Consider the following 23,795-nt stretch of genomic DNA (forward strand, 5'->3'; position numbering starts at 1 on the left):
TAAGTTACTTTCTCTGAAAGTCATAATTAAATACATACATTCATACACATAAGTAAAGGAATATATACATACACGCAAAGGAATATATACAGACATACATACATAATTACTTAAAAGAATATATTACTGATGAAAAGTTTCTTTCTTAAAAATGTTGGAGTCATTTTTACATTTAATAAACACAGCAAATTCAATTCACATAGCCACAATTGCTCCTTCTACCTACAGTACTGAAAACCCGTTTTAAAAAACAAAAATAAACTTTAAAACTTACCTCAGCATTTCTTAAAATAACTTTCCTCCCTTTCCCAAACAAAAATATTGCCTTTCAGAAGCTCCACGATAACAAATATCTTCCTCCGCAGCCTCTGGAGCAACTGTACTCATGCTTTTTTCATGTGTAAGTTGCAAGGACTTGACCTCACTGAAAGCATGAATGAAAGCGGCGAATTTTACTGCGCACGCGCTGCCTGTACAGTCGCACGCGTTCTGCCTCTGAACCCCTTCGTTCAGAGGACAGGAAATGCCGGTTTTCCCCGCATGCGCTGTGCATGCTGAAAACCGGCATTTCCTCCGGCCAGACGCGTAAGTACCCCGACCGTACTCGCGCGTTTGGAAGGGAATTACTGGGCCAACATTTTACATGTCAATAAAATGAAAAATTTAACAATTGCACGATTTGCCCCCTCGCATCTGCGACTGAGGGTCCAAGGAGGTGCATTGCGCAAGAGGTCATCGTCGTACGTATCCTCACACTGTTCCCTTTCGGGAACTGTATGAAGTGGTGGAAGGATTTCTGGCCACATTAACACTCCTTCCGTGACCATAACCATCTTCGTACCAGCCATTAGGGTGGTTAGTCCTAAGGCGTGAGGGTTTTACGGGCTCCCACAACCCATCTGAGGGGGGGGGGCCACCCACACCCGCGGACGCAAGTATCCCGCTGGATGTCCACCCAGAATTTATAGTTGGAGCTCCGACTCCACTTGCCGGGACTGTCTGGAGCGGGGTTCGAAACCCTACTCCTTCTGGCCCAGCGGCGGGGATGCTTACCGCTACGCAAAAGGCCCACTCCGCGCAAAAGGTGACACCCATACGTTTCCTGCGCCTTTTCCCTCCCCGTGACTGGAGCCCTATGCTGCCACTTGAAAGACCAAGCTATCATCTGTCCTTTTTGCGGCGCCTTTGACTTCTCATTACCAATGATGAGCAGGCGCTGCGCCTCCACCTCGTTGAGGAGATTGCTGAGGTCATCATCAGTTCAATTGTGAGTTCTTTTAATGCTGTGAATTGTGCTCATTCCAGCCATTTCACGTTGCTAATCGGATTAGGCCTTTGGTGTAGCGGTAGGATCCCCGCCGCTGGGCCAGACGGGGTAGGGTTTCGAACCCCGCTCCACACAGTCCCGGCAAGTGGAGTCGGAGCTCCGGCTCTAAATTCTGGGTTGACATCCAGCGGGATATTTGCGTCCGTGGGTGTGGGTGGCACCCCCTCCTTGTATAGCTTGTGGGAGCCCGTAAAACCCTCCCGCCATAGGACTAACCACCCTAATGGCTGGTTCAAAGATGGTTACGGTCACGGAATGAGCGTTAATCACGGCCATAAATCCTTCCACCACTTCATACAGTTCCCCAAAGGGAACAGTGTGAAGACACGTATGACGACGACATTGCTAAATAAATAAATGGAATTTAAAAAATTCTTTTAGGGCTTTTAAAAGTCTTTAAATTGCTTTAATTCTGTTTAAAACTACTTCAGATTCTTCAAAATAATGTAAACGTTTTTAAAATTTTATAAAAGTTCACAAAACATTCATAAAATAGCAGATAACTTACTTTCCTTGCAGCTGTGTAACTACAAAGTCCTCTGCAGCTGCTTGGAGAGATTGGGGGCGTGTCCTACTACAATGAGACCTTAAGGGGCGTGTCTCACTTGCACAGCGCGCTCCAGGCTTCGCGCTGGCTGCACTCCTGGGCGGCGTGACGTCAAACGCTGCCCGGGATTCTTCTGTTTCAAAATGGAATTCCAGGCGTCCCTGGAGGTGAACGGCAGGCGCGTCGGGTAAGTGCATATCGGGGGCTTGCACGCGCGGCAAGCCACCGACCCGAATTACTGCCCCAATATAGGCCACAGGATTCTAGTGGATCTTAGGAACCACTGTCTGTGGGGAGCATGTACCGGCAAAGAAAGTAAAGTGGCAGTCATCCCAGAGAAACAGGGCAAGGGGACCTTGTGCACCCTGAAACCAAAGGAGGGTTACGACCTCGAACAAATGGTCAGTAACACTCCGGTGGCATGCCAGGCATTTCCTCGCCGCATTTGCCACTCACAAACACGATTGTGGGAGGGTAAACAGGGTCGAGGTTAGTGTGAGTGGGGACCCCATGACCCGACCACAGAAGCAATACAATTTCCCCAGGGAGGCGGAGGCAGACATGGAAACGGCCATGGCTTCTTTAGTAAAACAGGGGGTATTGAGACCGATAGCCACCCACGTAAACTCTCCACTGTGGCCGGTTAGAAAACCGGACAACTCCTGGAGGGCCACAGTGGACTATCGGGTACTCAACCGTAACATCCCCGCCTGTGCACCCACGGTCGCAGCCGTTGCCGACCTCATTGGAAGTATCCCAGCATTTGGGACCACCTTCTCAGTGCTGGACATTTCCAACGGGTTTTGGTCCATTTTCTACGGAGAGAGGACCAGTACAAGTTCGCCTTCACTTTTAAAGGCCAATAATACACCTGGAACTGCCTACTTCAGGGCTTCCACAACAGCCCTAGCATTTTCCACCAATGCATGGTGTTCTGCCCTCGCTACGCGATCCTATGCAGAGCTAGACAGATAGCGAACAACTTGATATCTTCCAATAAAATCACAAGGCTTGACTTTTCTTGTAACGCTTTACTGAAAGATTCTTATTGTAAAACTGAAATACAACACAGAAATGGAAGGGCACATTAGTATACAGGCGCATAATTGATATGTATACACAAATTTAGGTACGCCTGGGCAACACAGTACATCTGGCAACGACTATACATTTAGCAAGCTGGAAGGCATTCTCTTTAAATTAGTCCTGTACATAGTGTATCGAATACAGCTGCTAGTTAACCGGCTAGACAGAGAAAAGTTACAACTAAACATTTTCTACAACATACAGTGTACGTTAATCGTCTATAGGATACTTACAGACAAACAATTTCCAAGACTCAAGCATGGGGACAATACAACCGAGGAGCAACGTGGCGCAGGTCCTGTTCCGGCGGCGGCTCCACGAGGAATGGGCTCGCAGTCCTGTGGAGGGCGTGATGACCTCATCACGCTCGGGGTTGTGACATCGTCACGTTTGCCGGTCGTTGCGTCGCTGGCCGTTGGGGCCTAAGTCGGGAGCGGGAGCTGGAGGCCAGGCTGGGCCGGTGCTTGCCGTGGGAGCGGAAGATAGCGGCGCTCCCGGCGGCTGATCGATGCGGCCGAAGACGCTAGGCCGGGCTGTGCCGGCGGCCTTTCTTGAGAGCCGAGTCGGGCCGGCAGCCGCCTCACGCACGGCACGTCGTGCGTGACGTGACGTCATCACGCTAAGGCGCGTCTTAAAGGGGCAATGGCCCCAAAGGTGAGTTAAAGGGGCAACGGCCCTAACAGGTAAGTTATACATATATAAGTAGGTTATGTACATACGGTAAGGTTAAGTTAGAGGGAGAGACAGCACACTCCCCGCTTGGTACGATCCCATGCGTACCACTACAGACACAAAATAAACCTGAAGGGAACGTCCTTGGCAGCGACATACTCAGCGTCCGTTCTCTAGGTTTCTTCGGAAAGGAGGACTACGATCTCTGAGACTGGCCTCAGAAACACTTTGACAGTCCCCTCCTTGACGATCTTCACCTCCACCTTGCGGACCCTCTTGTCCCTGCTCGGCAGAGTTTTGACGACCAGTCCCACTGGCCATTCGTTTCTGTGTGCTTGGCTGTCTTTCAGCAAGACGACATCTCTCACTTTGACGTTTGGCTTGTCTTCTGTCCATTTCCTACGGTTCTGTAGGGTGGACAAATACTCTCCTCTCCATCTCTTCCAAAAAGTGTCTGCAAGACACTGGACTTGCTTCCACTGCTTCCTGTGCAGCTCAGCCATGTCAAAGTTTCCAGGGGGGGCTGAAATAGCACTCATCTTTTGAGTCAGGAGCATCGCTGGGGTGAGGACTGCAGGCATGTCTGGGTCGGTGGACACCGGCACCAGGGGTCTTGCATTCATGATAGCCATGACTTCAGCCATGAGAGTGCTCAAGACGTCGTGTGTGAGACGGGTAGGTCCCGTCCGAAGCAGCATGGCATCCAGAATACGCCTGGCAACACTGATGAGCCTCTCCCATGAACCACCCATGTGGGATGAATGCGGGGGGTTAAACACCCACGTGCATCCTTTCTTTTGGAGGTAGCTTCCTACCACTGCATCATCCGTGTGGATGTCCAACTCCTTACAGGCACCCACGAAGTTAGTCCCTCTGTCAGAGCGGAGAAGTTTGGCTGGACCACGGATAGAGAAAAGCCTCCTCAGTGCATTGATAAAGCTGTCTGTTGACATGGATTCGAGCAGCTCAATGTGCACAGCTCTGGTAGACATGCACGTAAAGAGCACTGCCCAGCGCTTGCTGCCTGCACTACCTCCTCTAGTGCGACGCGTCATGATGGTCCATGGCCCAAAGACGTCGAGGCCCACGCTGGTGAATGGAGGCTCTGGAGTGAGTCTGTCGGTGGGCAAGTCTGCCATCTTTTGGTCCTCTAACCTCCCTCGTAGCTTGCGGCAGGTAACACACTTGTGGATAACGGAAGAAACCAGGCGCTTGCTCCCGATTATCCAGTATCCGGCTGCTCGGATAGCTCCTTCTGTTATGTGTCGCCCTTGGTGAGCCACTTGCTCATGATAGTATCTCACGAGTAGTGTGGCAATGTGATGGGTGCGCGGGATGATCAGAGGGTGCTTTTCTTCTCTTGACAAGTCTGCGGATGATATGCGCCCTCCGACCCGGAGCAAGCCATCTTCGTCTGTAACTGGGTTGAGCTTTTTAAGTGGGCTTTGCTTGGGGAATGTCTGTCCCTCTTCAAGGCATTTGAATTCCTCCTTGAAGACATCGTGCTGGGCAGAGCGAATGATCACATCTTTGGCTTGTGAAAGCTCACTTGTGCTGGACGCTTCTTTGGAACATTTCCATCCTTTGCGTTCTATGTTGTCCGAATTCCCTTTGAAGGATGCTGCTACGTGAATGAGTCGGGCTGTGGTTCGGCAGAGTGTTCTCCAGCTCGAGAATCGCTCGAAGCGTTGTGAGCCCAACTGAGATTCTGAGGCTTTGGTGGCCAGGGTCGTGACTTCAGGCCGAATCTCGGTATCAGCTTCAGGCTCCACAAGGGTGAAGGGATTGGGCTCAGGAGTCTCCTCTGCGTTGGCATTAGACAGGAAAGCGGGGCCCGAGAACCAACTGCTTTGCTGTAGGTGTGCTGCTGGTATAGGCCTGGTAGCATGGTCTGCAGGGTTCAGGTCTGTGGAGACATAGCACCACTGGTCAGGGCGAGTGGATCGTCTGATACGAGTCACCCAGTTGGAAACATACACATAAAACCTTTTTGTGGGGTTGTGGATGTAACCAAGTACAATCTTGCTGTCCGTGAAGAACTTGACGGCGCCCACATCGACGTCAATCTCGTCTCTGATCAACTCGTACAGTTGAACAGCCAACACAGCTGCACAAAGCTCGAGACGTGGAATGATGTGGGCAGGCCGAGGGGCCAACTTGGACTTCCCCATAACGAATCCCACATGGTATTTCCCATCGGTGTCAGCTGCTCTCAAGTAGGCCACAGCTCCTATTGCTACTGTGGAAGCGTCTGAGAAGATGCACAGCTCTCTTCTCTGTGTTGAAGACAGCGAGCCTGGAATGTAGCACCTCTCTATGTGCAGGTCTTCGAGAGCCTTCAAGGACTCCTTCCATAGGTTCCATTTTGCTTCTTTTTCTGGGAGGAGTGGAGCATCCCACTCACTCTGATCCGATGAGAGTTCCCGTACTAATGCTTTTCCTTGCATTGTTATGGGAGCTACGAACCCCAAGGGGTCGTACAAACTGTTGACCGTGGACAGGACGCCTCTCCGCGTGAATGGCCTTTCTTCGCGGGACGCCCGGAATGTGAAGCTGTCCGTTTCTAGGTTCCAGGAGAGCCCCAGGCTCCGTTGAAGGGGGAGAGGATCTACCCAAAGGTGCAAATCCTTCAGATCCTTGGCACGGTCCTCTGCAGGGAAGGCTTCCATCACCCGTCCATTGTTCGATGCTACCTTGTGTAGTCTCAGGTTGGACTCTGCCAACATCGCTCTGGTTCTTGTCAGGAGATCTATCGCTTCTTCGGGTGTGGTAACCGAGGTGAGACCATCGTCAACATAGAACTGTCTCTCAACAAAATGCTTCGCACCGGAGCCATATTCTTGCTCACCTTTCTGAGCGGCTCGCCTCATGCAGTAGATAGCCACAGCAGGTGAAGGGCTGTTTCCAAACACGTGGACCTTCATCCTGTACTCCACCACCTTCTTGTTAAAGTCGTTGCCCTCATACCACAGGTAGCGGAGATAGTCCCTGTGGTCTTCTCGGACGACGAAGCAATAAAACATTTGCTGCACGTCTGCTGTCAGGGCTACGGGTTCTTTCCTGAACCGCAGGAGAACTCCCAACAAGGTATTGTTCAAGTCTGGGCCGCTGAGGAGTACGTCGTTCAGGGACACTCCTTTGCATTCAGCGCTTGAGTCGAACACAACTCGTACCTGGCCTGGCTTTTGTGGGTGGTACACACCGAATGTTGGCAGGTACCAGTGTTCTTTACCTTCTTCCAGAGGTGGGGCAGGCTCGGCTTGGTCGTTGTCCAGCATCTTCTGCATGAACTCTATGTAATGGCCCTTCATCTCTAACCTTTTCTCCAGTGTTCTCCTGAGTGAGCAGAGGCGCTTCATAGCTTGTTCCCTGTTGCTCGGAAGGCGGCGTCTGGGAGAGCGAAATGGTAAGGGTGCCACCCAGCTGTGTCCATCGTCCTGGTAAACCTCCTCATCCATGATGGTTAGGAAGGCTTTGTCGTCCATGGATAGTGCTGGCTTGTCATCATCCTCGGACCTTTCAAACACTGAGCATCCCAGGCTGTCTGTGCTCACGGTGAGGCCTGCCTCTTCTTCACGGGCAGAGGAGGTTGACCTATGATGCTGCATCGTGCCATCGTAGTCTTCCTTTACCTGGATCCTGTTTGGGCATGGGCTGAGAAAGGATGTGCGGCCATTGGGCAACACGTTTGTTTTATGGACGCTGACACCCGCTGGTTTGTGGACTGTTCCCAGGCAAACTCCACCCACGAGGACCCATCCCAGGTCAAGCCGCTGCGCATAAGGAGCATTGTGGGGCCCGTTGATGTGCTCACGCACTTTGTGCACCCTTAGGATGTCTCTTCCCAAGAGCAGGAGGATTGGAGCGTCCGGGTCCACAGCTGGAATCTTGTTGGCAAGTGGCTGTAGGTGGGGCTGATGGCGTGTGACCTCTGGGGAGGGAATTTCTGTCCTATCGTCTGGCATCATGTCACACTCAATTAAGGTGGGGAGGGGAAGCTGTAGTTTCCCATCCATGGACTCGATCGTGAAGTTCCCGACTCTCCTACCCGTAGTCTCTGTTGTCCCTGCACAGGTTTTTAGCGTGTATGGAGCTGCGCTGGCCTTGACTTCAAAGAGATTGAAGAATTCGGTCTTCGCTAGAGACTTGTTACTTTGTTCGTCGAGCACTGCGTACATTTTGATTGCTTTCTCCTTTTTCCCTGCAGGATATGCTTTAACCAAGCAGATTTTGGAGCATGAGCGTGGGCTGCTTGCGTTTCCACAAACCTCTGTGCACTTGGAGGTGACTGAAGAAGATGTGCTTTCGCTTTGCTCCCCGCTATCCTCTTTGTCGACCGCAGCGCTCTCGGTGGTTGAAGGAGGAGGACCTGGATGCAGGGCCGCGATGTGTTTTTCGCTGTTGCACTCAAGGCATTTGATTGTCGCCTTGCAGTCTTTTGCCATGTGCATGGTCGACCCACAACACCTGAAGCAGATGCGGTTCTCTTTCAGGTATGATTTGCGCTCATTGATAGGCTTGTCTCTAAAGCTCCGACACTTCTTGAGTGGGTGGGGCTTCTTGTGTATTGGACACTGACGATCCGGGTCATCCACTTTGTTCCCAGCGGAATTGGATTGGTTGACTGAGGGTTCGGCCGGAACATCTGTTTTGTGCACACTCACAGAGGCTTTATTGCTGTACTTTGTGGGTTTCTCTGTTCTCGGAGGAGCGTAACTGCTGGAGGTGGAGAAAGTGAAACTTGGATCATTCCTCACCCTTGCCTGTTGTTGGACAAATCTGGAGAAGAGAGAGAAGGGGGGAAATGCCACTCCATTGTCCTCCTTGTACTTGGATCCCTTAGCTATCCATTTCTCTTGAAGATTGTGGGGGAGCTTTTCCACTATTGGGTTTACTCCGCGAGCCGTATCCAAATACGAGAGGCCGGTGAGGTAACCTTCTCCCTTGGCACACTCCAGTTCCAGGAGAATGTCGCCCAGTTCTCTGAGCTCGACATTATCCTTGTTGGTTAGCTTCGGGAAGTCCTCAATCTTCTTGAGCAGTGCGTGTTCGATGACTTCTGGTGTCCCATAACAGTCTTCAAGACGTTGCCAAACCAGGTTGAGGCCTGCTGTGGGATTGAGGACGTGCGCTGAGCGAATTCTCTTCGCCTGCCTTGATGACTTGGCTCCGAGCCACTTTGTCATCAAGTCTAGTTCTTCTCTGGCTGACAGATTCAAGTCCTTGGTGGTACTCAGGAAGGACGCTTTCCATGACCAATAATTTTCAGGACGGTCATCAAATTCTAGGAGGCCTGAACTTAATAATTCTCGGCGGGTAAGGTACCTAGCGAGGTCTTGTGCGCCTTGCGGCTCGGGCGGGGACTGCTTGGCTGGATTGGCCGAGTGTTGTGGAGGTCTCTGCAGGTGAGTCTTACTCGTTTCTTCTCTTTTAAGCTCAGTGTCTCCGAAAGCGGGCCGTTTGTTGCTGTGGTGAGTAGCTAGTTCTATGTCGAGATACCTGAATGTTTCCTTTGAGAACAATTTGGAGTGTTGCTGGACATACTCATTTGTACGTTGCACTGGACTGAGGGGCTGTTCCAGATCATATGTTTCCTGGCTGGGCTCCCTGTCTTCGCTCTCCTCACCTTCTTCATAAGCTGCGGCTTCGGCTTTAGCGGCAGCGGCGGCTCTCTGGCTTTGGAGAATGTGGAGAAAGGCAGCGAGGTCGGCTCTCTGCTTCGTAACGCTAGCGTCGAGGTCAGCTTTCTGCTTCATCACGCTAGCTTCTTTTTCCGCAAGGGCCAATTGAGCCTGGGTAGCTTCTGCCTTGGCGCGTGCTTTGGCGGCTGCAGAAGCTGTCGACGACGACGGTCTGCTGGACTGCCGAGATGACCTAGAGGGCTGTGACTTGGCATCGTCTGCTAGGAGAGGCTCATGCTTCTCGCTTGACTGGTCGACGTCCTCTAGGGTATATTGTTTTCCTGAGCGTAGACTCATGGTAGCTGAGTGGTATCTTCCTGTGCTTGAGCCCGCTGTGCTGGTGTCTTTTTACTGTTCTGCCCTCGCAACGCGATCCTATGCAGAGCTAGACAGATAGCGAACAACTTGATATCTTCCAATAAAATCACAAGGCTTGACTTTTCTTGTAACGCTTTACTGAAAGATTCTTATTGTAAAACTGAAATACAACATAGAAATGGAAGGGCACATTAGTGTACAGACGCATAATTGATATGTATACACAAATTTAGGTACGCCTGGGCAACACAGTACATCTGGCAACGACTATACATTTAGCAAGCTGGAAGGCATTCTCTTTAAATTAGTCCTGTACATAGTGTATCGAATACAGCTGCTAGTTAACCAGCTAGACAGAGAAAAGTTACAACTAAACATTTTCTACAACATACAGTGTACGCTAATCGTCTATAGAATACTTACAGACAAACAATTTCCAAGACTCAAGCATGGGGACAATACAACCGAGGAGCAACGTGGCGCAGGTCCTGTTCCAGCGGCGGCTCCACGAGGAATGGGCTCGCAGTCCCGTGGAGGGAGTGATGACCTCATCACGCTCGGGGTTGTGACGTCGTCACGTTTGCCGGTCGTTGCGTCGCTGGCCGTTGGGGCCTAAGTCGGGAGCGGGAGCTGGAGGCCAGGCTGGGCCGGTGCTTGCCGTGGGAGCGGAAGATAGCGGCGCTCCCGGCGGCTGATCGATGCGGCCGAAGACGCTAGGCCGGGCTGTGCCGGCGGCCTTTCTTGAGAGCCGAGTCGGGCCGGCAGCCGCTAAGGCGCGTCTTAAAGGGGCAATGGCCCCAAAGGTGAGTTAAAGGGGCAACGGCCCTAACAGGTAAGTTATACATATATAAGTAGGTTATGTACATACGGTAAGGTTAAGTTAGAGGGAGAGACAGCACACATGGCTAATTGTTTGAAGGGCTTCAGCCAGCCCTGGCAGTTGGTGCAGTATGTGGATGACCTGCTCCTATTCACCGATGAGGGAGAGGAACACGGTCCACTACTGGCTGAACTGCTGAAGCTGCTCAGGCAAGAAGGCTTCAAAGTAAACCCGAAGAAAGTACAGATCGGCCAACAGGAAGTAAAATTCCTAGGGCTGACTGTGCGCGCTGGGGAAAGGGCCATCGATAAAGCTAGGAGGGAAGCAGTGCAGGAGTTACCAGCCCCCAAAACAGTTACAGGAGTGAGATCTTTTCTAGGGCTAACCGGGTACTGCAGGGATTTCATTGACGATTACGCAGCCACAGCAACCCCTCTGCTCCGACTCCTACACAAGGGTGTGGAGTGGGTATGGGACGAGGGCTGCGAGGCAGCATTTGTAAAATTAAAGAACGATCTGCAGACCGCGCCGGCTCTAGGGGGTATTGATGGGGGAAATGAGTTTTTCCTGGAGGTGCCAGCCAGCGGGGACAGCCTGAGTGCCGTGCTGCTCCAAGAGCGGCACGGCCAGCTGAGACCAGTGGTTTACTCCTCCAGGATACTCACCGATCTGGAGAAGGGCTATTCCAACTGTGAGAGGCACCTCCTCACCACTCACTGGGCTGTGAAAAGATCATTGATCTTCACAGGCACATCTCCGATCACCCTCCTCGCCCATCACACGCCCACCCAGATGCTCCTGGATGGGGGAATCAAAGACGGGACTGTGAGCAGTGCCCGCATTGCTTGCTGGACCCTACCTCTCTCCCAGATGGACCTAAAGGTGAAAGGTCTCTGCGAGCCGAAGCTCGCAGCCAACATGATTTACCCAGGGACTGCCCACCGGTGTTCCATTGAAGGGGTATGGGAAGTCAACATAGGTTATCTGAGCCGGGATACACCCCACAGGCCGCGAAATCTATGTGGACGGTTCGAGCACAGTATCTGCTGGCGAGCGACTTACCGGGTGTGGAGTTTATGACCCAGAGGCGGACATTGCCCTGGCAATTAAACTCCCCAGCACCATGAGTGCCCAGCAGGCTGAACTGTCCGCGGTAGTGTACGTGGTTACACACCCCGAGAAATTCTCTACCCCGTACACGATTTGCTCAGACAGTATGCTCACATGCAATTCGTGTACGGAATACCTGGCCATCTGGTCCCGTCGCGGATATACCTCCGCTGACGGGAGACCCCTCACAATTAAGCCTCTGCTGGAGAAAATCATGGCAGCCGTGGGGGAGGTAGGGAAGGTCTATATCCATAAAGTCAAAGCCCGTTCAAAGACAGAGCCCAAGTGGGAGAGCAACCGAAAGGCAGACGAGCTGGCCAAACAGGGGGCCAGGGAAGGGGTATTCTGGGATCCGTACCAAGCAGGTTCGATAGCCACAATCCGGGACAAGGGAGGCACACAGGGGGTAGCTTTGGCCCCGGACTTAAAGCAGGCCCAAGCCCAGGATGCCATCCTGAAGACCGTCCTGAATGCGCTTACAAAAGGGGAAAAGGTAGAGGGCCCGTACGGCACAGCAGCCATCACCGTTAAGGAAGGCATGCTGTTCAGGGGGGAGCAGTGGGTAGTGCCGCAGCAGCACCAAAGGGAATTCCTCCAACTGGCCCATGAGGGTCCAGGAGCGGGGCATCCCGGACCTGAGACCACCTGGCAATGGGTGGAACAGCCAGGACTCAGGGAAGATGTCCGCGAGTTTTGTGCCGGCTGTTTGGTGTGTGCTGCTAACAACCCTGACCCCCGGAAAAGGAAGGTATCTATGGGACACACCAGGAGGGTAGAGGGACCATGGCAGTCGATCCAGGTCGATTACATCGTGCCCCTACGCACCGCCCAGGGAGGCTACAAGTACTGCCTAGTCCTGGTGGATGTGTTCTCAAAGTGGGTGGAAGCTTTTCCATGCCGAACTGCTACCGCATTGGGTACGGCTAAGATCCTGGTCAGGGAAGTGTTCTCACGATGGGGACTACCGCAGTCTGTGGAGTCCGATCAAGGGAGTCATTTTACCGGGCAGTTCATGCAAGAGACCCTCAGGGTACTCGGCACTGAAGGGAAATGGCACGTCGCCTACAACCCGCAGTCATCGGGTCCTGTGGAGCATTTAAACCATACCATTAAAGAAAGGCTGCGGAAGGAGACGGGAGGCTCACCCAAGAAGTGGGTAGAAGTCTTACCGTTGGTTCTAATGGGGATCCGAGCCAGCCAGTCAAAAAGCACGGGGTATTCCCCACACAAGCTCATGACTGGTAGGGTTATGCGGACCCCCACCCATGTGCTCATGGAGGGTCAGCTCAGAGAGGTGAACCGGGACAGCTTCGTCAGGAATCTGTTTGAACACCTTAAACAGATTCACTGGTGGGCTGCTAGCAACATGGGAAAATAGCATTGGAATAACCGACTGCTGCTGGAACCCCGCTAGCACCACGAGTGGGAGATAGGGGATCAGGTCATGGTTAGGAATTTTGCTCGGGTAGGGAGTTTTGAACCATTGTACATGGGGCCATACAACATTGTCGACAAGGCAAGCCCCATGGTCTACGCCATAAAGATGCCCCGCCGCACGAAGTGGTTCCACATTAACCAGTGTAAACTGTACAAACCCGAGAAAGGGGAACGGCCAGCAAGGGTTGATGCGCTATCAATTACTCATAAAAGACGGAGAGTTAGGAGAGTAACTAAAAGGCTTTTATTAGCAAAGAACAGAGCATGCCTCTCGTGGTTGACTGGGTTCCAAGAAGGCAGGGGGCTGCAGAGCAGTCACCTTTATACCTGGGCCTGTGGGTGGAGCCAGGGGCGGAGCCAGCAGAGGCATGCATAGATACAACAGTGTGCAACAACAACAACAGTGAACAACAATAACAGTGGTTTACCACATTCACCCCTTGTTTAAAATTGAGTCCGGCGGGGTGAAGTGTACTAAAGGTTCGTGTAAGTAAGTCTATCAGGTGGCCTTGTATGCCGTCCTGATCGTCGTGGTGGCGGCGGTGATGGTGCAGCATCCAACGTTGAATCTGGCGTCTCATTGAGTGGTTGGGTGGTCAATGACGGGTCCTGGGGCTGCGGCATGCCGTCTACCGGGGTTGGGTTGTGGGTAGTGGTGGATGGCAATGGTAGTGTTTCAGGGGCACCCGAAGGTGCGAGGTCTCATATGGAGACTGTGTCCTCCCGCCCGTCCGGGTACGCCACGTAAGCATACTGGGGGTTGGCGTGGAGGAGGCTCACCCTCTCGACCAGGGGGTCCATTTTATGGGACCTCACGTGCTTCCGCAGTAGGACGGGTCCTGGAGATGTCAGCCATGTCGGTAGCGAGGTCCCCGATGTGGACTTCCTGGGGAAAGTGAACATTTTTTCATGGGGGGTGGCATTGGTGGCCGTACAAAGCAGTGACCGAATGGAGTGGAGCACCGCAGGGAGGACCTCCTGCCAGCGAGAGGTCGGAAAGCCCTTAGATTTTAAGTTTAAGAGGACGGCCTTCCAAACTGTCGCGTTCTCTCTTTCCACCTGGCCGTTCCCCCGGGGGTTGTAGCTGGTGGTTCTGCTTGTAGCAATACCTCTCGTGAGCAGGTACTGATGGAGTTCGTCGCTCATAAAGGATGAGCCCCGGTCGCTATGGATATAGCTAGGGAAGCCGAACAAGGCGAAAAGGTCATTCAGACATTTAATGACCGTGGTACTGGTCATGTCCGGGCACGGGATGGCAAACGGGAAACGGGAGTACTCATCAATTATGTTGAGGAAGTACACGTTGCGGTCAGAGGAGGGGAGGGGCCTTTTAAAATCGACGCTCAGGCGCTCGAAGGGGCGAGTGGCCTTGATCAGGCTTGCTCTGTCTGGCCTATAAAAATGCGGTTTGCACTCGGCACAGATTTGGCAGTTCCTGGTCATGGTCCTGACCTCCTCGATGGAGTAGGGCAGGTTACGGGATTTGATGAAATGGAAGAACCTGGTGACCCCCGGGTGGCAGAGGTCATTGTGGAGGGTCTGCAGTCTATCGACCTGCGCGTTGGCGCATGTACCACGTGATAGGGCATCTGGGGGCTCATTGAGTTTCCCGGGCCGGTACAAGATATCGTAATTGTAGATGGAGAGTTCAATTCTCCACCTCAAGATCTTGTCGTTCTTGATTTTGCCCCTCTGATTATTATTAAACATAAAAGCTACTGAACGCTGGTCAGTGAGCAGGGTAAATCGTTTTCCGGCCAGGTAATGCCTCCAATGTCGCGCCGCTTCCACAATGGCCTGGGCCTCCTTTTCGACAGAGGAGTGTCGAATCTCGGGGCCCTGGAGGGTCCTTGAGAAAAAGGCCACGGGTCTCCCCGCCTGGTTAAGGGTTGCAGCTAGGGCGAAGTCGGATGCGTCGCTCTCCACTTGGAAAGGGATGGACTCATCCACTGCGTGCATTGTGGCCTTCGCAATATCTTTTTTTATGAGAGTGAAGGCTGCACATGCCTCTGCTGTCAGGGGGAAGGAGGTGGACTTGATGAGGGGTCTGGCTTTGTCCGCATAGTTGGGCACCCACTGAGCATAGTAAGAGAAAAACCCTAGGCATCTCTTCAGTGCTTTTTGACAGTGGGGGAGGGGGAGCTCCATAAGGGGGCACATTCTGTCGGGGCCGATGACTCCGTTCTCCACTACGCAGCCAAGAATGGCGAGGCACGTGGTGCGAAACATACATTTGTCCTTGTTGTATGTTAGATTCAGCCGCTGGGCCGTACGGAGGAATTTCTCTAGGTTAACGTCATGGTCCTGCTGGTCGTGGCCGCAGATGGTGACGTTGTCTAGATAGGGGAAGGTGGCCTGCAGCGCGTTCTGGTCAACCATTCGGTCCATCTCCCTTTGGAAGACCGAAACCCCGTTGGTGACGCCGAAGGGGACTCGGAGGAAGTGGTAGAGACGACCATCAGCTTCAAAAGCTGTGTACTGGCGGTCCTCAGCCCTGATGGGGAGCTGGTGGTATGCCGACTTCAGATCAATCGTCGAGAACACCCGGTATTGTGCTATCTGATTGACCATGTCAGATATGCGGGGGAGTGGGTATGCATCTAACTGGGTGTAGCGATTGATCGTCTGGCTGTAGTCAATAACTAGGCGCTGTTTTTCGCCAGTCTTCACTACCACCACTTGTGCTCGCCATGGGCTAGTGCTACCCTCAATAATCCCTTCCTTCAGGAGTCTTGCTACTTCGGATTTAATGAAGCTCCTATCCCCGGCACTGTACCGCCTGCTTTTGGTAGCGATGGGCTTGCAGTCGCGGGTGAGGTTAGCGAACAAGTGGGGGGGGAAGACTTTAAGCGTGGAGAGGCTGCAAATGGTGCGCGGCGGGCGATTTAAAAGCTGCTGGCTGCAGACTGTGAGTGGGGGGAGGGGTCCGCCGTACGCTAATGTGACACTTTTAAGGTGGCACTGAAAATCCAACCCCAGTAGAACGGCAGCGCAGAGATGGGGCAGGACAAGAAGTTTAAAATTTTTGTATTCTGTGCCCCTTACTGAAAGGGTCACTACACAGTAGCCACCGGCGTCTGTTGAATGGGATTTGGAAGCCATAGAGATCCGATGGCGCGTTGGCAGGACCAGGAGAGAGTAACTGCGCACCGTGTCGGGGTGGATAAAGCTCTCCGTGCTCCCGCTGTCGAAAAGGCAGGTAGTGGCGCGGCCGTTTACCGTAATGTCCATCATGGACCTGGACAGTTGGTGAGGGAGAGATTGGTCCAGCGTCACGGAGGCCAGCGTATGGTCAAGCGAGTCGCTGTGGTCGTCAGACGAGGCGGTGGTTGAGTCCGGGTCACCCGCAATTGGAGTTGGAGGCGTCCAAGATGGCGGACAAAATGGCGGCGCCCATGATCCCGATCCCCACGCGGCTGGAGGTGTCCAAGATGGTGGACAAGATGGCTGCCCCCACGGTTCACACGCGGCGCTGCTGGCGTTAGCGGTTTTACCTTTGCAGGCGCTGACGTAGTGTCCTTTCTTCCCGCAGCCAGAGCAGGTAGCGTTTTTCGCCGGGCAGCGTGCTCTGGGGTGTTTTGCCTGGCCACAAAAGTAACATTTCGGGCCCTTGGACATCGCTGCAGCAGTTGGTGCCGGGGGTGGCGGTCCCATGACCCAAGGTTGCGGCGTCCACGGTGCGGAGTGGTTAGGGGAGAATGCGTCCATATTCTGGTGGGCCGCGTCTAGCGAGAGCGCGAGGGACACTGCCTTCTTCAGGTCGATTTCGCCCTTCTCCAGCAGTCTCTGCCGGGAGTAGTCGGATTTGAGGCCCGCAACGAAGGCATCTCGGATAAGTCCCTCCGTGTGTGTCGCGGCCGATACCTCTTTACAATCGCAGGCTCGGCCGAGTATCTGTAGTGCCCGTAGGAATGCCTCCACCGATTCCCCGGACTGCTGTTTGCGGGATCTCAGGAGGTGTCTGGCATAAACCGTATTTACCGGGCGTGTGTATTGTCCTTTTAGCAGATCGATAGCCGCCGTGTAGGTAGTCGCGTCCTGGATGAGCGTGTAGACTTGGTGGCCCACCTTGGAGGCCAGGATTTTTAGTTTGTTTCCATCTAGTGTCACGGCTGAGGCTTCCAGGTAAGCTTCGAAGCAACGCAGCCATTGTGCGAACTTGGTAGACGAACCCGCCTCTTGAGGGTCTAGGTCCAGGCATGTTGGTCTGAGGGCATGCAGCAGCGCCTGCTGCTCAGCGTTTGGTGCCGTCGTTTGCTGCAGCGCCTGCTGCTCAGCGTTTGGTGCAGCAGCCTGTTGCTCAGCGTTTGGTGCAGCAGCCTGCTGCTCAGCGTTTGGTGCCAACATTTTGTTTTTGCTAATAAAATTGATGCGCTATCAATTACTCATAAAAGACGGAGAGTTAGGAGAGTAACTAAAAGGCTTTTATTAGCAAAGAACAGAGCATGCCTCTCGTGGTTGACTGGGTTCCAAGAAGGCAGGGGGCTGCAGAGCAGTCACCTTTATACCTGGGCCTGTGGGTGGAGCCAGCAGAGGCATGCATAGATACAACAGTGTGCAACAACAACAACAACGGTGAACAACAATAACAGTGGTTTACCACAAGGGTGAACCGCCAAAAGATAGAGATCCTCAGCCAGCAGCTGTGGCAGACTCACAGACCGCACTGGTGGGGGCAGTGGCTTGTGTCACTGGAGGGGCCGCCCCACCTATTAGTTGGGACTTGGACACACCCCCGGTAGCCGAAGCCTTAAGAAGGTCTCCTCGCCTGCCACAGCCTAAACTACCGTGGTCACCAGCGCATCAGTTTCAATGGCTCAGCCCCGGAAGGATCGCAACCCGTAAAAGAATGCCCAAGGTCAGGGATCGTTCTAGGAATAGGGATCCCCAGCCTGCAGCCTCCAACGGTGAGGGACTCACAGGAGAGGTAGCGGTGGGCAAAGAGAACGAGAGGGGTCCCCAGCCTGCGGCCTCAGGCTGCGAGGAGCCCGCAGAACAGGACAGGGACTCAGCAGCCACACCGAAGGGGGTAGTGTGCTGTAGTACAGGAGGGGACACGCCCCCGATCATCTGGGATTCAGGGAAACCCCCAGTTGTTTTAAGGAGGACTCTCCGGGTCCTGCGGTACAGGCCACCTTACGCCCAGTTGTACAAGCTGCCCAGAAGCCGCAGAAGACAAAGGCCGAACAGGAATTAGCCTGGCCGCCCGGAGACAGGCGGCGGATGTACATAGCATTTCTGATGCATTTAGGTGTGTTTTTACCGTTTTGGTAGCTTTAGGTTTATTATTGAATTATCTTTGAAGTAAGATTAAGTTTCAAAACTCGATCACTTTGTCAAGCCAGAGAACCTTCTCGGGACATGGTCATCTGTTTTGTGTGTCCCTACAGAGAGGAAATCGGCATGAGAAAGGTTCTGCTCCTGCTCGCCCTGGTAGGGGTGAGCATCGGTGACCGAGGAGACGTGGAGGATTCCCACATTTATGGGTGCTCGGGAGAGAGAGCGCCAATCGTTACCGCTGGGGGTGGCGAACGGGGTGTGGAGGAGCTCGCTATTTACTTCCATGAGGAGAGGTGGCCAGGGTGGCTGAGGTCTAACTCAACCCAATACTCCAGCCAGACCGGGTTCTCCTATGGGGAGGCCTCCATCCCATGCCCCAGGGTACAGGTCGTTGCTACAAGGGTCAGTGTCACTGAGGGGCAACGTGTGTGTCTTACATGCAAGGGACGGATTCCCCTGGATAGGTGGTGGTGGCTCAGGAAGCTGAGCAGGGACATAGGGGACCGTACAGCCGACTAGGAATGACTGGGGAACAACACCTACCGGACGATCACGGGGACCCAAGGGGGAGTGAGTGTGTGTTGGGATAAGTGGTGGGAGTCGGAACACGGAATCTGTATCTGCATGTGGGGATCAGAGAGAGCCTGTCCCACAGGCATATCCATCATCTTCTCCAGACAATGGCAAGATACCAGGAAGGGGATGGGGTGGGATTCTAGCCTGTATGCGTGCACGCTCCCACACTCCCCGATCCCAGTCAACGCCACCGAACTCGTAACACGCACCCGAAAGCCCCTGCCCACGACCCCGACATCACGGACAGTAATAGAGAGGTGTCCTACCACCACCAAGGGGCCAGGGAATGGGTTAGTGCTAGAGCCGACCGAAAAGGTACTATACCGGGGGTACACTATGCATTAGCTTCAGTTATCCTAATCCTTACCGAAGTACACTTACCTGAATGGTGCCCTAAGGAGACAGAACAGCTATACCAAGCCCTACTAAAAGAAATGTTTCGGAAATTCTACGAATTCGACTTTGCCAACATAGACAAAGCAGAGCTGTACACATTACACGCTGAGCACACTATGGGCGCAGGGAGACAAAGAAGGGGAACCTGGAACGATATTTTCACAATCTACAATACAAGATCCTCGGTAATAAATCGCCTGGACGATATAGAACTGCAAATGCAAATAAATGGTCTAAAAACCCAACTACGAAAGACCCTAACGGAAGAAAACACAGTGGTAGGCTCAGAGCTACACGAGGACCAAGCTATGATGGTCCATTTAAAGGAAATCATTGCTGAGCTAGAAAGACACGCAAAAACAGTAAATGCACTCATACGGGAGGATAAGAATGCTTCGGATCAGGCTGCACAGAATGAGGTGTGTGTGCTATACGGGGCATGGTTGCTGGGCGAGGGCCGCAGCAACCTGGAGGATTTAAAACAAGGTTTAGTCCCCTCCTGGATTAGCAACAAGCACCTCGCAGCCCTCCACCTGTTTAGTAATTCACTGAGCCCATGTCAGCTCCGCCTAGCCTCTGAAGCCTACCCTGTCCCAGTAGATTGCGGGCGTTCCAATCACACTATCATGGGGATAGTAGTGAGGATGCTGGTCATGGGTGGGACAGCCCGACCCGCACCGGTATACAGGGTGGAGAACATTGGGATCATTCAAGGGGGTGCACACGTCCGTTTCGCAGCGGTCCCACCTTATGTCATAAAGTGGGAGCACGCTATGACAGGTACAGACCTCTCCGGGTGCCGGAGCCGGGGTGCACACATAATACTGTGTCCCCAGCACTTGAACGCCTATTCTAGACCACAGTGCGGGTTTAAAGCTGCTGGCGCATGACCTATTAACTGTACCATGGAGGTAATGGCACAAGGCCATGTTCCCCCACAGGTAGCATTCATAGGGGCTGATACATATTGTGTCACCACAAGTGCGCCCCACTACCAGCATGGACAGCACATCTGGTGTCCGGTGAGTGACAGCAGTTTCTGCATTAAACCTGAGGCAGAAGTTCAAGTGGCCCAGGAACGGATTGTCCCCATTCCTGAACCCTCCACTGTTCACCTCACTGTCAGGGAAAACATAACCAACCTGCAAGACTATGTCACATTCTTCGGCTATAAAATTCCCCCTCTACCTGAACATCTTACCGCCCTACTCAAAGCCGTAGAAGTATTACAAAAACATTTCTATACTCTAGAACGACAGTCAAGATAGGGGCCAAGATTTTGGATATCGTAGTTCCACCCTGGTGGGACATTTTCAAAAATATAGAGGTCCCTTCCTGGATCAGAATGGCTTCCCATATTTTAGTGGTCTGCCAGCTCAGTATAGTCTTCTACTTACTGTGCACAAAGTGCAAGGGGAGGGACAGAATGCTCCGATCCCGACATGAGAGAGCATGGGACGTGCATTACAATAAAGTCTATGACCAGGTATGGGACGAGCCTTAATCGTTATTAATATAAAGTTTTGTGGCCGGGTATTATTTTTCTATGTATATGTACCATATTTTCCAAGTGGTGCAGGGGTGTTGGACCCCCTCTGTGCTTGGATATGAATGTAACTGAATTCTTACCTGTGTATGCATCTGAACACTACATCTAAAGGGGAATGTATGTTTTGGGTCTTAGATAGGTAAACTACAGGGGAAGGTTGGCTCTCGAGGATCAAGAATTTTGCTCACCCAGTATGATACTCTAGCAAGTAAAGTATCACAGGGGGGACTGTAAGATTCTCAAAATTCACAGATCCCCCAAAACTCGGAGAAAAACCCTAAAGAAAAGGACTTTGGGCTCTTTTCTAACCACTTCAGGGTGATGAAATGTATTGGGCCTAACAGAGGGAGATTCAAGGTCAAAAACCAAGATTTGGTATTTAAAAAAAAGGCATGTTTGGGCTTATAAAGGAAAAGGCTGCAACAGGAGATGGGATCAACCTCTGTAATAGACAGTTTGAGTACTGGAGTTAATCAAACTGTCTGGGGAACTGTCTAACATCACTCAGCCCCCATCAGACAATTTACATTCTAACAATAGACCCACGGAAGAGCAGTCCCCACCCAAATTACAGGATCCATGCAAAACATGCATAAAACAAATCACCTCGCCCAACTCCATAGAAATCTCAGGCCCAGTCAGGAAACTTGCAACCTGAGCACAATGACTACAATCAAGTAAGAGCTCAACAGCTCACGGAACCATCCCGAAACCACTTCACACATTCATAAACAAGTTACTATTAACAAGCCCGCCAAAATCGTACAATAAACCGGGACTGATTTGGCGCGCAGATTAGGAGGCCCCATTTAGTATAACTGAAGGCCTGTTTTCTCAAGAAGACAGTTCAGCAGTTACACAGTTACAACAAGTTCTCTACAAGCCCTACAGTTCTCAGCAGTTCGTCGAGTTCGAAGAAGTTAACAGTTCTGGAAGCAGGTCAACACACAAGAAACCAGGGCAACAGTTCCAGTGACCATCAGACACCTCGCGGCAACAAGGGCCTTACGAAACAACCAACCGAATATTACCACCAACCAACTGGGTAATATTGGGCCACCGCGACCAAAGAAAACCAACTCGGGAGAAAACCGAAGATTCGCAAGTTTTCCACTCTGCAATCTATTCCTGACTTACCCCTGGGTAAGATTTTTACTTAAAAAGACTCTAAACCCTATCTCTAACAGAAGAAAAGTGGGTACTCACCCGATAAATCCAATACGCACCCTACCGCATCAGCGGACTCGCGAAGACTGACCAGGCACGCAGTTGAAGTCCTCTACCGCGTCCAGGGTACAGCAGGCACCAACCAACACATCCAGCGAACCCTGAAACCGCAAACCAGCTCAATTGTCAAGGATTCGTTTGGTGAGCATTATCCCTGGTCCTCTAGCGTACAACTTAGCTAGTAAAGTGGGATTGGGAGGGGTGAGGTATTTTTCTACTGTAATTTCCCTCGTGTGTATCGAAGTGTTCCCCATTTTATTAGAGTGTTAAGATTGTTGTGTTATATTTTCTCTCTTGAATAAAGATCAAAGTTTCTTGCACCAAAACCAGTTGTCTGCTGTACTTTTGTCACAACCCCCAAATAAGTCCACGGTCTAGAACCAAGGGAGTGGGAGCGAGTCAAACTGCTCATAAGTCAGAGGTGAAGCTGATACACACCACCACCCCCCACAGTGTTCCCAGGACTCTGAGGAGAATTCTCCTGCCATTCTTCAAAATAGTGCCATGGGTTATTTTACGTCCACCTGAGAGGGTAGATGGGGCCTCGCTTTAATGTCTCATCCGAAAGACCGCACCTCTGGCAGTGCAGCACTCCCTCAGTACTGCACTAGAGTGCCAGCCTGGAGTTTTGTATTCAAGTATCTGCAATGGGACTTGAACCCACAACCTTCTGACTCAGTGGTGAGAGTGCTACTGAGCCAAATCTGATACAAGTATAAAGTCCGTTCACAATGCAACAACCTGACCCCAAAGTAAATACAAGCCGAACTAGTCTACATCAGCACCTGGTTGCAATGGTGGGTAATAGCAAGTTTCAGCATTTCCAGCTGGCCTTTTTGATATCGTATGAAGATGACAGCGTAGCCACGTAAATGTAACCTGATTAATTCACTGCCATTAATCAGCCAGAATTAAAATAAAATACAAACTGCCAAAATATAGCAATACCACAAGTGGCGAGCAGAAATAGAGGAGGCGGCAATTCAAACGGCGAGTGGATTGTTGATTACATCATAAGACCACCCCTTCTCATAGATCAGCTTTAATAACTGCAAGTGCAGTTGCAGAATTATGCCAGGGATGAGGGACTTCAGTTATGTGGAGAGACTAGAGAAGCTGGGATTGTTCTCCTTAGAGCAGAGAAGATTAAGGGGAGATTTAATGGCGTTGTTTGAAATTATGAATGGTTTTGATAGATAGGGAGAAACTGTTTCCACTGGCAGGAGGGTCGGTGACCAGAGGACACAGATTTAAGATAACTGGCAAAAGAACCGGAGGAGATGAGGAGAATCTTTTTACACAGCGAGTTGTTGTGATCTGGAATGCACTGTCTGAAAGGGCGGTGGAAGCAGATTCAATAGTAACTTCCAAAACGGAATTGGATAAATACTTGGAAAAGAAACATTTTCAGGGCTGTGGGGAAAGAGCCGGGGAGTGGGACTAATCGGATAGCTTTCTCAAAGAGCCGGCACAGGCACGATGGGCCGATTGACCTCCTTCTGTGCTGTCTGATTCTATGTTTAATCAGACTAACAGTCTGATTGGCAGCCCAGCCGTCCTGTGCACTGAACGTACCATCCAGCCCTTCTAAGTATTTCACAAACTGATACTCAACAATCTTAATAAACACCTCTGCGACTGGATTTTGCAGCCTACAGCATAAGACTGTATGAAAAGTTTTGCGATATGGTGCACAGGTGGGGTCTCAGACAGCGGAGCATTCAGACCCTGCACGCTGCAGTGTGTTACCAATCAAGCTGGGCCCTCCT

The 23,795-nt window shown here is 51.9% G+C and overlaps 1 pseudogene; it reads left to right on the forward strand.

Annotated features, from left to right (window-relative positions):
- The first annotated feature begins 17,282 nt into the window (after window positions 1-17,282).
- LOC147121704 (uncharacterized) lies at window positions 17,283-22,349 on the forward strand (annotated as a pseudogene).
- The last annotated feature ends 1,446 nt before the right edge of the window (window positions 22,350-23,795 follow it).

Source organism: Somniosus microcephalus, chromosome 3, assembly GCF_052327205.1.
Source record: "Somniosus microcephalus isolate GS21.2 chromosome 3, FLI_Smic_1.0, whole genome shotgun sequence".
NCBI lineage: Eukaryota > Metazoa > Chordata > Chondrichthyes > Squaliformes > Somniosidae > Somniosus > Somniosus microcephalus.